General features: G+C 45.7%; 1 protein-coding gene across 2 annotated transcripts in view; it reads left to right on the forward strand.

Moving 5' to 3' along the window:
- The window catches only part of prkn (parkin RBR E3 ubiquitin protein ligase), a 2,088,612-nt gene that overhangs the window by 1,495,908 nt on the left and 577,734 nt on the right, over positions 1–14,970 (forward strand). The window lies entirely within an intron of this gene.

Raw genomic sequence — 14,970 nt, forward strand, 5'->3', positions numbered from 1 at the left:
TTCCTTGCAAAGTGGTTCACATTGGCATCTCAGGTGGGAGCATATGTGTTGACACAGAAATCTTTGACCTGGAATGCAGTTTTCCCAGCTGACTTTGCCTTTGTTTGAACTGCCATAAATGGATTGGAAGCATCTTTAGACATCATCATGGTCTTGATCCTCCTTTTCCAGAAAGTCTTTTACCTGAGCACTGGTTTGACTGACTACACAAACCAAAAATGATCTTTGGGGAAGCCTCGAATGACGGCAACTCCCCACCACCACTCCCCATGAAATTGTTTGTGAAAGGATTTGTCCCAGTGTTGACAGCTATTCAGCACTTCATGAATCGGTTATGACTGAACCTATGCAAGCCTTAGTTTTGTCCTTGCTTCAGAAGACTTAATGGTTCTGGCTTCTATTAGTGCCATGAGATACATTGCCGTCAGTGCCAACAATTGCCACTGCATCCCCGTACAGTCCGTCTTGAGCAACATGTTTGCAATCTTGACAATGTTGCTGACTCAAATAATCATTTTGGGTCTTCTGATCCATTAAGCAGAGGAGAGCCCCCTGGATGGCCCAGTTGGCTAATACAGTGAATCGCTGAATCATACAAGCGAGGGAAGTCCCAGGTCTGCTCTCGGGGCCGTGGTGTGTTCGCTGATCTCAGCTGAGGCGATGGTCAGGGCGCTACAGTTGGCCTTAGAACCCCTGAGTTAGAGAGGGAAAAATCAGGCAGGCTTCCTGCTTTTGATCAGTGACTTCTGATGGATGTAGTTACTTTTCACAGCATACTGCAACACTTCTTGAGCAGGTCTTCCAGTTTTGAAGACTTTAGTGAATAGTATCAGTTATGGCTGTAGCCTTCCTTACCTGCCATTCTTTTAGTTTCAGGCATTTCAAAAGAAAGAAAGAAAGCCTTGCATTTATATAGCGCCTTTCACAACCACCACTTTACAGCCAATGAAGTACTTTTGAAGTGTGGTCAATATTCTAATATAGGAAACGTAGCAGCCACGTTGCGCATAGCAAGCTCCCACAAACAGTAATGTGATAATGACTAGATAACCTGTTTTAGTACTGTTGATTGAGGGAAAACTATTGGCCAGGACACCGGGGAGAACTGCAGTGCGCCTCTTCGAAACAGTGCCATGGGATCTTTTACACCTGAGCAGGCAGACGGGGCCTCAGTTTAATATCTCGTCTGAAAGACAGCACCTCCGACAGTGCAGCAATCCATCAGCACTGCACTGGAGTGTCAGCCTAGATTTTTGTGCTCAAGTCCCTGGATAGTGTAGAAACATCCTCTGGAGCTTAGAGGCATTTCTTGTTATTTTATCGGAATTTAACTTGACTCTTGCTCATCCTCATGTTTTATCTGGAACTAGAAATACCAAGAAAGTTAAAATTGTATATGGGGGTCATAATTGACAAGAAATAACGAGATGATATACAATAACCAAATTCATAACACTGTGCTAGTGTGTTGTAATTTCTATTACTACAGCTGAATATACAAATTGCCTATTAAGTTCAAATTACAGTGGTCCTGCTCTAACAAAACTTAGCAGAACAAAACTCTGGATCTCATTGAAATTCCTTGGCATCCCCAATGCTCCCACCTGCAGACACTATGTGCACATTCCACCTCATCCTGAAGCTTTCCTCCTAAGAAACAGAATTCCACTCTCACAGTTTTTGTCTTCTCTGCTTTCATCCACTTCACTCCCCACTCCCCCCACCCCCTCACCCCAACACATCCCCAGTGGGTGGCAAGAGGAAGCTAACTTTGCTTGAGGCAATGCTCGAGATGCTTAAAGGTTCAAGAAGGACGAAGCACAAAGGAATGTTTCAGTTTAATAGGGCATTAGAGAGCCACTCTATCAGGCTGGATGCACAGTAATGCCAAAATAGAAAAATATTGCTACAACAGATGTGCTCATCATTAAGAAACCGTGGTCAACACTTGGAATGCAAAGTTGGATGAGGCACTCTTCCTATAGTTTATACAGCGGCAAGAAAGTGGCATAGACGCATCTATTATTAAACATAGAAACAAAGAAGATAGGAGCAGGAGTAGGCCATTCGGCCCCTCGAGCCTGCTCCGCCATTCAATGCGATCATGGCTGATCATCCAATTTCAGTACCCAGTCCCTGCTTTCTCCCCATACCCCTGGATCCCTTTAGCATTAAGAAATATATCCAACTCCTTCTTGAATATATTTAATGAATTGGCTTCTACTGCCTTCTGTGGTAGAGAATTCCACAGGTTCACCACTCTCTGGGTGAAGAAATTCCTCCTCATTTCTGTCCTAAATGGCTTACCCTTATCCTTAGACTGTGACCCCTGGTTCTGGACTCCCCGACCATCGGGAACATCCTTTCTGCATCTAGTCTGTCCAGTCCTGTCAGAATTTTATAAGTTTCAATGAGATCCCCTCTCATTCTTCTAAACTCCAGCGAGTACAAGCCCAATCGTCCCAATCTCTCCTCATACGTCATTCCTGCCATCCCAGGTATCAGCCTGGTGAATCTTCGCTGAACTCTTTCCATGGCAAGAACATCCTTCCTCAGATAAGTTGACCAAAACTGCACACAATACTCAAGATGTGGTCTCACCAAGGCCCTGTACAACTGCAGCAAGACATCCTTGTTCCTGTACTCAAACCCTCTCACTACGAAGGCCAACATACCATTTGCCTTCTTAACCGCCTGCTGCACCTGCATGCTTACCTTCAGTGACTGGTACACAAGGACACCCAGGTCTCGTTGCACTTCTCCTTCTCCCAATCTATTGCCATTCAGATAATGGGGCAGAAATTCGGATCGGGGGTTTGCCGCGCGTGCAAGCCCCCGATCTGCACTTACCCGACGCGCCTGCCATTCACCTCCAGGGACGCCTGGAATTCCTTTTTGAAAGAGAAGAATCCCGGGCAGCGTCTGACGTCACGCCGCCCAGGAGTGCAGCCAGCGCGAAGCCTGGAGCGCGCAGTGCAACTGAGACACGCCCCTTGAGGTCTCAGTTTAATAGGACACGCCCCCAATGTTTCTCACAAGCTGCAAAGCATTTTTACATGGAGAGCAGCATTTTAAATAGGTTTTTGGTATTTTTATGAAGCTTTTGGTAACTTTTAAAAACGTTTACATTATTTTGAAGAATCTGAAGTAGTTTTAAACAGAATTAAAGCAATTTAAAGACTTTTAAAAGCCCTGAAAGAATTTTTTTCATTCCATTTATTTATTTAGCAACGTCGTCGTCATACGTGTCTTCACACTGTTCCCTTTGGGGAACTGTATGAAGTGGTGGAAGGATTTATGGCCGTGATTAACGCTCCTTCCGTGACCGTAACCATCTTTGTACCAGCCATTAGGGTGGTTAGTCCTATGGCGGGAGGGTTTTACGGGCTCCCACAAGCTATACAAGGAGGGGGGGGCCACCCACACCCACGGACGCAAATATCCCACTGAATGTCAACCCAGAATTTAGAGCCGGAGCTCCGACTTCACTTGCCGGGACTGTCTGGAGTGGGGTTCGAAACCCTACCCCGTCTGGCCCAGCGGCGGGGATCCTACCGCTACGCCAAAGGCCCACTCCGATTAGCAACGTGAAATGGCTGGAATGAGCACAATTCACAGCATTAAAAGAACTCACAATTGAACTGATGATGACCTCAGCAATCTCCTCAACGAGGTGGAGGCGCAGCGCCTGCTCATCATTGGTAATGAGAAGTCCAAGGCGCCGCAAAAAGGACAGATGATAGCTTGGTCTTTCAAGTGGCAGCATAGGGCTCCAGTCACAGGGAGGGAAAAGGTGCAGGAAACGTATGGGTGTCACCTTTTGCGCGGAGTGGGCCTTTTGCGTAGCGGTAAGCATCCCCGCCGCTGGGCCAGAAGGAGTAGGGTTTCGAACGCCGCTCCAGACAGTCCCGGCAAGTGGAGTCGGAGCTCCAACTATAAATTCTGGGTGGACATCCAGTGGGATACTTGCGTCTGTGGGTGTGGGTGGCCCCCCCCCTCAGGTGGGTTGTGGGAGCCCGTAAAACCCTCACGCCATAGGACTAACCACCCTAAGGGCTGGTATGAAGATGGTTATGGTCACGGAAGGAGCGTTAACGTGGCCAGAAATCCTTCCACCACTTCATACAGTTCCCGAAAGGGAACTGTGTGAGGATACGTACGACGATGACCTCTTGCGCAATGCACCTCCTTGGACCCTCAGTCGCAGATGCGAGGGGGCAAATCGTGCAATTGTTAAATTTTTCATTTTATTGACATGTAAAATGTTGGCCCAGTAATTCCGTTCCAAACGCGTGAGTACGGTCGGGGTACTCACGCGTCTGGCCGGAGGAAATGCCGGTTTTCAGCATGCACAGCGCATGCGGGGAAAACCGGCATTTCCTGTCCTCTGAACGAAGGGGTTCAGAGGCAGAACGCGTGCGACTGCACAGGCAGCGCGTGCGCAGTAAAATTTGCCGGTTTCATTCATGCTTTCAGTGAGGTTAAGTCCTTACAACTTACACATGAAAAAAGCATGAGTACAGTTGCTCCAGAGGCTGCAGAGGAAGATATATTTTATCGTGGAGCTTCTGAAAGGCAATATTTTTGTTTGGGAAAGGGAGGAAAGTTATTTTAAGTTTTCAGAGAAAGTAACTTATTGGAAAATCATAATTAAATACATACATTCATACACATAAGTAAAGGAATATATACATACATACATATACGTAAAGGAATATATACGGACATACATACATAATTACTTAAAAGAATATATTACTGATGAAAAGTTTCTTTCTTAAAAATGTTGGAAATGTTACATTACTCATTTTAGAACAGTCATTTTCACATTTAATAAACACAGCAAATTCAATTCACACAGCCACAATTGCTCCTTCTACCTACAGTACTGAAAACCCATTTAAAAAAAAAAAATTAAACTTTAAAACTTACCTCAGCATTTCTTAAAATAACTTTCCTCCCTTTCCCAAACAAAAATATTGCCTTTCAGAAGCTCCACGATAAAATATATCTTCCTCCGCAGCCTCTGGAGCAACTTTACTCATGCTTTTTTCATGTGTAAGTTGTAAGGACTTAACCTCACTGAATCCATGAATGAAATCGACGAAGTTCACTGCGCACGCGCTGCCTGTGCAGTCGCACGCACTGTGCCTCTGAACCCCTTCGTTCAGAGGACAGGAAATGCCGGTTTTCCCCGCATGCGCTGCGCATGCTGAAAACCGGCATTTCCTCCGGCCAGACGCGTGAGTACCCCGACCGTACTCACGCGTTTGGAACGGAATTACTGGGCCAATAATCTGCCTTCCTGTTTTTGCCACCAAAGTGGATAACCTCACATTTATCCACATTATATTGCATCTGCCATGCTTTTGCCCAATCACCCAACCTGTCCAAATCATCCTGGAGTTTCTCGGCATCCTCCTCACAGCACACACGCCCACCCAGCTTTGTGTCATCTGCAAATTTGGAGATATTACATCTAGTTCCCTTGTCTAGATCATTAATATATATTGTGAATAGCTGGGGTCCAAGGACCGATCCCTGCGGTACCCCACTAGTCACTGCCTGCCACTCGGAAAAGGACCCGTTTATTCTAACTCTTTGCTTTCTGACTGCCAACCAGTTCTCTATCCAAGTCAATACCTTGCCCCCAATCCCATGTGCCTTAACTTTACATGCTAATCTCTTATGTGGGACCTTATCAAAAGCCTTCTGAAAGTCCAAATACACCACATCCACTGGTTCTCCCTTATCTATTTTACCAGTTACATCCTCAAAAAATTCCAGTAGATTAGTCAAGCATGATTTACCTTTTGTAAATCCATGTTGACTTTGTCCGATCCTGTCACTGTTTTCCAAGTGCTCTGCTATTACATCTTTTATAATGGACTCTAGCATTTTCCCCACTACTGATGTCAGGCTTACCGGTCTGTAATTCCCTGTTTTCTCTCTACCACCTTTTTTGAATAGTGGGGTAACATTAGCTACCCTCCAATCCATGGGTACTGTTCCAGATTCCATCGAATGTTGGAAGATGATCAGCAATGCATCTACTATTTCTAGGGCCACTTCCTTAAGTACCCTAGGATGTAGATTATCAGGCCCTGGGGATTTATCGGCCTTCAATCCCATCAATTTCCCTAACACCATTTCCCTACAAATACTGATTTCTTTCAGTTCCTCCCTTTCATCAGACCCTATGTTCCCCGACATCTCTGGGAGGTTATTTGTGTCCTCCTTTGTGAAGACAGAACCAAAATATGTATTTAATTGGCCTGCCATTTCTTTGTTCAACAATTCACAGCCAGCTCAGGGTGACTGGAAAACTGGGGAAAGTGTCACAGTTTAAGGAAAGCTGTCTATCTGTGGGTGAAGATATTACCTGATTCTGGATAGAGCAGGGGAATAGGACTGACTGGATTGCTCTACAGAGAGCTGGCACGGACTCAATGGGCCGAATGGCATCCTTCTGTGCTGGATTTTGATTCTGGAGGCGTATAGGATGCGGGACTACAACTTTCAGGGTTACAGATTGACATTTCATCTGTCAAGAGCTTTTGACAGATGAAATATCAGCATTTGACAGCTCGTTGAAGCCGTCAAACACTGACAATCTGTACACGAAGTTAATTCCTTCCTCTCATGCTGATTTAGAGATCTCTCCAGAACAGAAAGCTGAATGCTGCAACTTTTGACAGCTCGTGGCCATTCTGCTTTCTGTGCCGGTGAGATGAGGGACTCCCGAGACCTGAAGGAAGGAAGGCTGTAAAGGTAAGTAAAACTTCTTTAAACACTTTAAACACCAAACACACTTACCTCTTCACTCATGCACCCATCACTCACCTGAACACCGGACATCTCGAACCCTCCAAGTCCTTCAGCCCGACGGCCCGCCTCGCTAACTTGGCGTGGTTTGGAGCCGTCGGGAATCCCACACTTCAGGAATAAAAATTGGGATTAGGCTAAAAACTGCCTGTTAGCTACCTGTTAACAGGCAGTTAATTGGCACTAATCCCCTTCCTGCCTCAGGGAGGCGGCTCCCAGCACAGGTCGGATATCCGCCTCCTTTGAAACTGGCATGGGGGCGGGATGGGTTCGTGCCCCCCGATTTCGCGATTTTAACCCCCCACACGCCTCCAATCCCGCCTCCACGGCCCAATGAAAATCCTGCCCTATGACTTTCAAAAAGTCAGCACAGGCACGATGGGCCGAATGGCCTCCTTCTTCTGTGCTGTATGGGTATAAGCTTCTATATGGGTATAAACTTCAAATGAACTTTCGCACTCACAGGTTTAATTTAGTTGCCCTCGTGTAAGAAAGGTTTCAGGTTCCTCCTGCCTCATTTTAGTCAAGTTCTCAGTTTTATCCAGGAAACTGTACTATTCACTTTTAATCCCAATGTTCTGATGCTCTCAGTTCAAGACCTGCCAGATCCACTCAGCTTCAGACCTCATCACAGTCTTGATCGAGACATGGGTGCAAGAGCTGGATGCGAGAGCAGAGACAACAGTAGCTATCCACAACATTAAGGCGGCATTAAACTGAGTAGGGCACCCAGGAGCCCCAGCAAAACTGAGATTAATGAGGGTCAAAGGGAAAATCCTTCCAGTGACTGGACTAATTTCAGACATAAAGGAAGATGGACGCAATTGTCAGAAGCCAATTATTAGCAACTTTAATGTTAAGTTATTCTGAACCCATAATGCTTTATCTGTGATTCAGTGTGTGGAGCTGAGGAGAAATTGTTCAAGTGGTTCTGAGAGCTCTGTGCGGTTTTTGATTTCTTGTGTTTATTGGTAATTACAGTCACACCATCCATCATATCAGCGATTGTTTGCTTACTAACCTTCTGCATTGTCTCCCAAGACCACCGACCAGATAAAATTCCCCAGTGCTCTTACTTTTAGTAAAGGTCTATGAAAAAAGGTCTTTTTTTAAGCTTTATGCAATGATACTGGCCTGAAATTGTTCCTTTCAAACCGCCACAAACGCCGTTCCCTAGCCACTGACTCCATCCCTCTCCGTACAATCTGTCTGAGGCTGAACCACACTGTTCGCAACCTTGGTGTAAAAATTGACCCTGAAATGACCTTCCAACCACATATCCACAGCATAACAAAGACCGCCTATTTCCACCTCCGTAACATCGCCCATCTCCACCCTTGCCTCAGCTCATCTGCTGCTGAAACCCTCATCCATGCCTTTGTTACCTCTAGACTTGACTATTCCAATGCACTCCTGGCTGGCCTCCCACATTCTACCCTATGTTAACTTGAGGTGAACCAAAACTCGGCTGCCCATGTCCTAACTCGCACCAAGTCCCGTTCACCCATCTCCCCTGTGCTCGCTGAGCTACATTGGCTCCCGGTTAAGCAATGCCTCGATTTTTAAATTCTAATCCTTTGTTTCAAATCCCTCCATGGCCTCGCCTCTCCTTATCTCTGTAATCTCCTTCAGCCCCACAACACCCCGAGATATCTGCGTTCCTCTAATTCTGCTCTCTTGACCATCTCTGATTATAATCGCTCAACCATCGGTGGCCGTGCCTTCTGCTGCCTAGGCCCCAAACGCTGGAATTCCCTTCCTAAACCTCTCAGCCTCTCTTTCCTCCTTTAAGACGCTCCTTAAAACCTACCTCTTTGACCAAGCTTATGATCACCTGCCCTAATTTCTCCTTATGTGGCTCGGTGTCAAATTTCTTGTCTTATAACACTCCTGTGAAGCGCCTTGGGATGTTTTACTACGTTAAAGGCGCTATATACATACACGTTGTTGTTGTTGTTATTTCCTGTGTTCAGTTTAGCTCTTGTAATCAGGAAGTATGAAGTTAGCAAAAAGAAATAAACAAAATAACCAAATCTAATATGTTAGAAAATTTGCCAGGCGAGGTAGATTTAGTTCTGTCCAATGAAATGTCACATTTGTTGGTGGCATATTTGTGGGATGTGGCTTTTCTTTGAATGCGAGTCTTATTTGGACTTCCATTGAATAATGGGACCATTTCACATATTAATGGAGTGGTCCCTGCACTCCTGTGGCTGGGGAATAAAGCTTGTGATTTTCAAAGTTTCTTTTAACATCAGCACTGTACAGATCCTGAGCGTTCCAGTGCAGAAGTGTTACCATCTGTAAGTCAGACATAAAATAACCCTTGTGTCATTAAATCTGAGATGATTTCTAATGTGTTTTAACCAAACAATCGCTGATATGATGGATGGTGTGACTGTAATTACCACTAAACACAAGAAATCAAAAACCGCACAAAGCTCTCAGAACCACTTGAACAATTTCTCCTCAGCTCCACACACTGAATCACAGATAAAGCATTATAGGTTCAGCATAACTTGACATTTAAAGCTGCTAATTATTAGCCTCTGACAATTTCACCCATTAAACTGAGTTGGGCATCTCAGATTTAATGACACAAGGATTAGAATTGGACGGTGTCCAATTCTGGTCACCACACTTTAGAAAGGATGTCAAGGTCTTGGAGAGGGTGCAGAGGAGATTTACCAGAATGGTACCGGGGATAAGGGACTTCAGTTATGTGGAGTGTTGTTTTTAAACTTGTTCAGTTGAGTAGTAAAGAATTCAGTCTTACGGTTATAATCACTTTATTTTTCCTACTTTAATATAAAAAACAATCTAAATGCAGAGTATAATTTCTTCAGCATATAACGCAGTTTACAAGCGGAGTTTTGTCAGTAGTTCTGAGAGTAGGCATGCACTCAAAAGGGTTTCTCTCCTTTTCTCTCAGCTCAACTTAATGTTGCAAAGGGACATTGATAGACTTAAGTGAGTGGGCAAAACTGTGGAGTTCAATGTGGGAAAATGTGTGGTCAGCCACTTTGGACCTAAGAATGACTCATAGAAACTTACAGCACAGAAGGAGGCCATTCGGCCCATCGTGCCTGTGCAGGCTCTTTGAAAGAGCAGTGGTGTTTAGTCCCACATCACCACTTGTTGTCCGTAACCCTGTAAGTTCCTCATTCTCAAGTACGCGTCCAACTCTGTTTTAAATTTATTTATGGAATCCGCTTCCACTACCTTTTCAGGTGGAGCGTTCCAGATCCCAACAACTCTCTGAGTGAAAGGAATTCTCTTCATCTCCCCTTTGGATTTTTTTCTCATGATTTTGAATCTTTGACCTCTGGTTATTGGCCCACTCTCTCAAAACCGCTCATCATTTTGAAAACCTCTATTAGGTCACCTCTTAACCATCTCAGTTCCAAGGAGAACAGTCCAAACTTTTCCAACCACTCCTCATAACTGAAGTCCCTCACCCCTGGTAACATCCTGGTAAACCTCCTCATGCAATATTAATTTTAACTAAAAGTTCTGCAATGAAAACATTGTTCTCCTTTGGGTAGATCATAGAACCATGCAACACAGAAGGAGGCCATTGGCTCATTGTGACTGTGCCAGCTCTTTGGTAAGGGGCTATCCAATTAGTCCCACTCTCCTGATCTTTATCCATAGCCCTGTAAATTTTTTCTTTTCAAGTATATTTTTGAAAGTTACTATTGAATTTGCTTCCACTCATCCTTTCAGTCAGTGCATTCCCGATCATAACAACTCGCTGCATCAAAAAATACAAAAATCCTCTTAAATAATACCTGATTTGCCAAAGGTAATCAAGCAAGTTATCCATTCATCTTCTCACCGCCATATCCAACCCTGAGATCTGCGCTGTATTGGTAGAAGCCTCAAGTCGTATGCATTCCTCCACCTTTTAAAAAATGTATTCTTGGGATATGAGTGTTGCTAGCATGGCCAGCATTTAGTGCCCATCCCTAGTTGCCCTTGAGAAGGTGGTGATGAGCCTTCTTCTTCAACCGCTGCAGTCCATGTAGTGAAGGTACTGCCATGGTGCTGTAAGGTAGGTAGTTCAAGATTTTGACCCAGCGAAAATGAAGAAACGGCGATAAATGTCCAAGTCAAGATGGTGTGTAACTTGGAGAGAAATTTGGAGGTGGTGGTGTTCCAATGCATCTAGAACATAAGAACATAAGAAATAGGAGCAGGAATAGGCCACTTGGCTCCTCGAGCCTGCTCCGCCATTCAATAAGATCATGGCTGATCTTGGGCTCAAAGCCACTTCCCTGTCCTCTCCCCATAACCCTTCACTCCCTTACCTTGCAAAAATCTGTCTATCTCCACCTTAAATGTATTTAATGACCCAACCCCCACAGCTCTCTGCGGCAGAGAATTCCACAGATTTACGACCCTCTGAGAGAAGAAATTCCTCCTCATCTCAGTTCTAAAAGGGCAACCCTTTATTCTGAAACTATACCCCCAAGTTCTAGATTTCCCCACGAGGGGAAACATCCTCTCTGCATCTACCTTGTCAAGCCCCCTCAGTATCTTATGTGTTTCAATAAGATCACCTCTCATTCTTCTAAATTTCAATGAGTATAGGCCCAACCTGCTCAACCTTTCCTCATAAGTCAACCCCCTCATCTCAGGAATCAATCGAATCACTATGGAGAAAGACGATGTAGACATAGAAATCGGGCAAGGGGACTGTGACATACTTGAACATATTAGCATCGAGAGCGAGGAGGTACTAGCAGTTTTAGCAGGCCAAAAAGCAGATAAATCCCCAGGCCCGGATGAGATGTATCCCAGGCTGTTGTGTGAGGCAAAGGAGGAGATTGCAGGGGCTCTGACACAAATTTTCAGAATCTCTCTGGCCACAGGGGATGTACCAGAGGACTGGAGAACAGCTAACGTAGTACCATTATTCAAGAAGGGTAGCAGGGATAAACCAGGGAATTACAGGCCAGTGAGCCTAACATCTGTGGTAGGGAAATTATTGGAAAAAATTCTGAGGGACAAAATTAGTCTCCACTTGGAGAGGCAAGGATTAATCGGGGATAGTCAGCATGGCTTTGTCAAGGGTAAATCATGTCTGACCAATCTGATTGAATTTTTCGAGGGGGTGACTAGGTGTGTGGATGAGGGAAATGCTGTGGATGTGGTTTACATGGACTTCAGTAAAGCTTTTGACAAAGTCCCGCATAGGAAACTGGTGAAGAAGGTAAGAGCCCATGGGATCCAGGGTGCCTTGGCGCGTTGGATCCTAAACTGGCTGAGTGGCAGGAGGCAGAGGGTGATGGTCGAAGGTTGCTTTTGTGACTGGAAGCCTGTGTCCAGTGGGGTACCTCATGGATCGGTGCTGGGTCCCTTGCTGTTTGTGATCTACATAAATGATTTGGATGAGAATGTAAAAGGGATGATCAGTAAGTTCGCAGATGACACGAAAATTGGTGGGGTGGTAAATTGCGAGGAGGAAAGCCTCAGGCTACAGGACGATATAAACGGGTTGGTCAGATGGGCGGAAAAGTGGCAAATGGAATTTAACCCTGAAAAGTGCGAGGTGATGCATTTTGGACGGACAAATAAGGCAAGGGAATACACAATGAGTGGTAGGACCCTAGGAAGTACAGAGGGTCAGAGGGACCTTGGTGTACATGTACATAGATCCCTGAAGGCAGCGGAACAGGTAGATAAGGTGGTTAAAAAGGCATATGGGATACTTGCCTTCATTAGCCGAGGCATAGAATATAAGAGCAGGGAGGTTATGATGGAGCTGTACAAAACGCTGGTGAGGCCACAGCTGGAGTACTGTGTGCAGTTCTGGTCACCTCACTATAGGAAGGATGTGATTGCTTTGGAGAGGGTGCAGAGAAGATTCACCAGGATGTTACCTGGGATGGAGCGCCTCAGCTATGAAGAAAGACTAAACAGGCTGGGGTTGTTTTCCTTGGAGCAAAGAAGGCTGAGGGGGGACCTGATTGAGGTGTACAAAATGATGAGGGGCATAGATAGGGTAGATAAAGAGGAACTTTTCCCCTTAGTAGGGGGGTCAATAACAAGGGGGCATAGATTCAAGGTAAGGGGCAGGAGGTTTAGAGGGGATTTGAGGAGGAACTTTTTCACCCAGAGGGTGGTTGGAATCTGGAACTCACTGCCTGAAAGGGTGGTAGAGGCAGGAACCCTCACAACATTCAAGAAGCATTTGGATGAGCACTTGAAATGCCATTGCATACAAGGCTATGGGCCAAATGCTGGAAAATGGGATTAGACTGGACAGGGATTGATGGACGGTGCAGACACGATGGGCCGAAGGGCCTCTTTCTGTGCTGTATAACTCTATGACTCTATGGCCTAGAAATTCACTTTGGGGCGGCCAGCTCGCTCGCGCCCAAAAGTTAGCGCTGGGCGGGGAGCCATTAGCGATCGTCAGATATTCAGTGTTAGCGCCCCAAATCGGAACCGGGCGCTATACCAGGGTGTGCCCGCCTCCGCTTGGGGCGCTGACACTGAATTTCAGCGCTCTTGGCGCCGCTGCGCCAGCCGCTGCGGAGCGGCAGGCTGCGGTACTGCAGGCCTCCTCCTTCTCTTAAGGGGGAGCTGCCTGCAACGGGGAGATCGCCGCTGGCGAGTGCCGGCAAATGAGCCCGGCACCACGGAGAAGTGCCGGGTTCACGGAAAGCAGCCGGCAATGCCGCGAGGGGGGGGGGAGGAGGCCGGGGAAGGAGGTGCGGGCAGGCGGCCGCCGAAAAAGCGGCCGGCCGCACCTTCACCTTTAAAGCGCCCCACTAAGGCTACAGCACGGCCCCGATTTTTGGTCGCTGTTTGCGGCCGCTTCGGAGGAGGCGGCCGCTACTAAATATGGGGATCGGGCCGGTTTCGGGGCGGAACCGGGGCGCTGCGCACACCGATGACGTCATCGGTGCCGGCGCAGCGCTAACGGCTACCGCCGCCAATACCGCTGCGCTGAATATCAGCGCAAACTCATTTTTGGCGCAGAAGCCCTCTTTAGGCGGTAACTGGCCGCAAAGCTGGCAGCGCCTTAATGAATTTCTAGGCCTATGACTCTATGAATCGTCTCTGAACTGCCTCCAATGCAAGTATATCCTTCCTTAAATAAGGAGACCAAAACTGTACGCAGTACTCAAGGTGTGGTCTCACCAATACCCTGTACAGTTGTACCCTGTACTGCTGCCCTTCTCCTTCTAGGTGGTGGAGTTGCAGGTTTGGGAGGTGCTGTCGAAGATGCCTTGGCGAGTTGCTGCAGTGCATCCTGTAGATAGCAGACACTGCCGCCAACCTCTGATCGCCATGACTAGAATAATAAATTAATTTAAATATGCGAAGCATTAGTGTTCATGGTGAATGTTTTACTCTGTCTCTGAGCCACGACAAGGAAATGTTTTCATTTGCACATTTATGCAGAGGCATTTCAGACATGTTCAGCTGCTATTGATGCAGATAAGGAATTGATATTATAGTCTCAGATTGGCTTTGTGACCTTGAACTAACTCCTGACTGGCCAGGCAATGCACTGTACCAACTTTGTAGCATATACTTTGGTATTCATGCAAAAGATTAAATATTAAAGCATAACATACATTATAAAAATAAATTGGAATTAATTTTTGAATAGGTAAAACTGAGCATCAGTCGCGGAAAAAAACTTCACAGACATGGTGAAGTCCTATAATGAATAATAATTCATGACATAATAAATTAGTTACAATGGCAAATTACAGAAACATCTTTAATATGTTGGCTTTAATATCTTATGAGAATTGGTACTATTATATTATAGATTTATTTCATATATTTGTTTCTGTACATATCTAAACACAGAAAACAGTCCACATCACATATTTCAGGGAAAGATGTGATTCATTGCAAATTAACCATGTACTGACCTGCAGCTTGACATACCAGTGAGATTTGAAATTTGTGTTACCCATTGACCATCATTCCACTGATGTTCCCAAACATAGTGGCGGCAATCTTGATGTGTCTTCTTCCATCAGGCAGGAAGCGGTCGGAGGCCTGAACCTTTCTCATGGTCAGATTCTATTTAAATAGGAACAACAGTAGGTCATTCAGCACCTCGAGCTTGTTCTGCCATTCAGTTAGATCTTGGCTGATGTGTATCTTAACTCCATT

This window comes from Somniosus microcephalus, chromosome 3 (assembly GCF_052327205.1).
Source record: "Somniosus microcephalus isolate GS21.2 chromosome 3, FLI_Smic_1.0, whole genome shotgun sequence".
Lineage (NCBI taxonomy): Eukaryota > Metazoa > Chordata > Chondrichthyes > Squaliformes > Somniosidae > Somniosus > Somniosus microcephalus.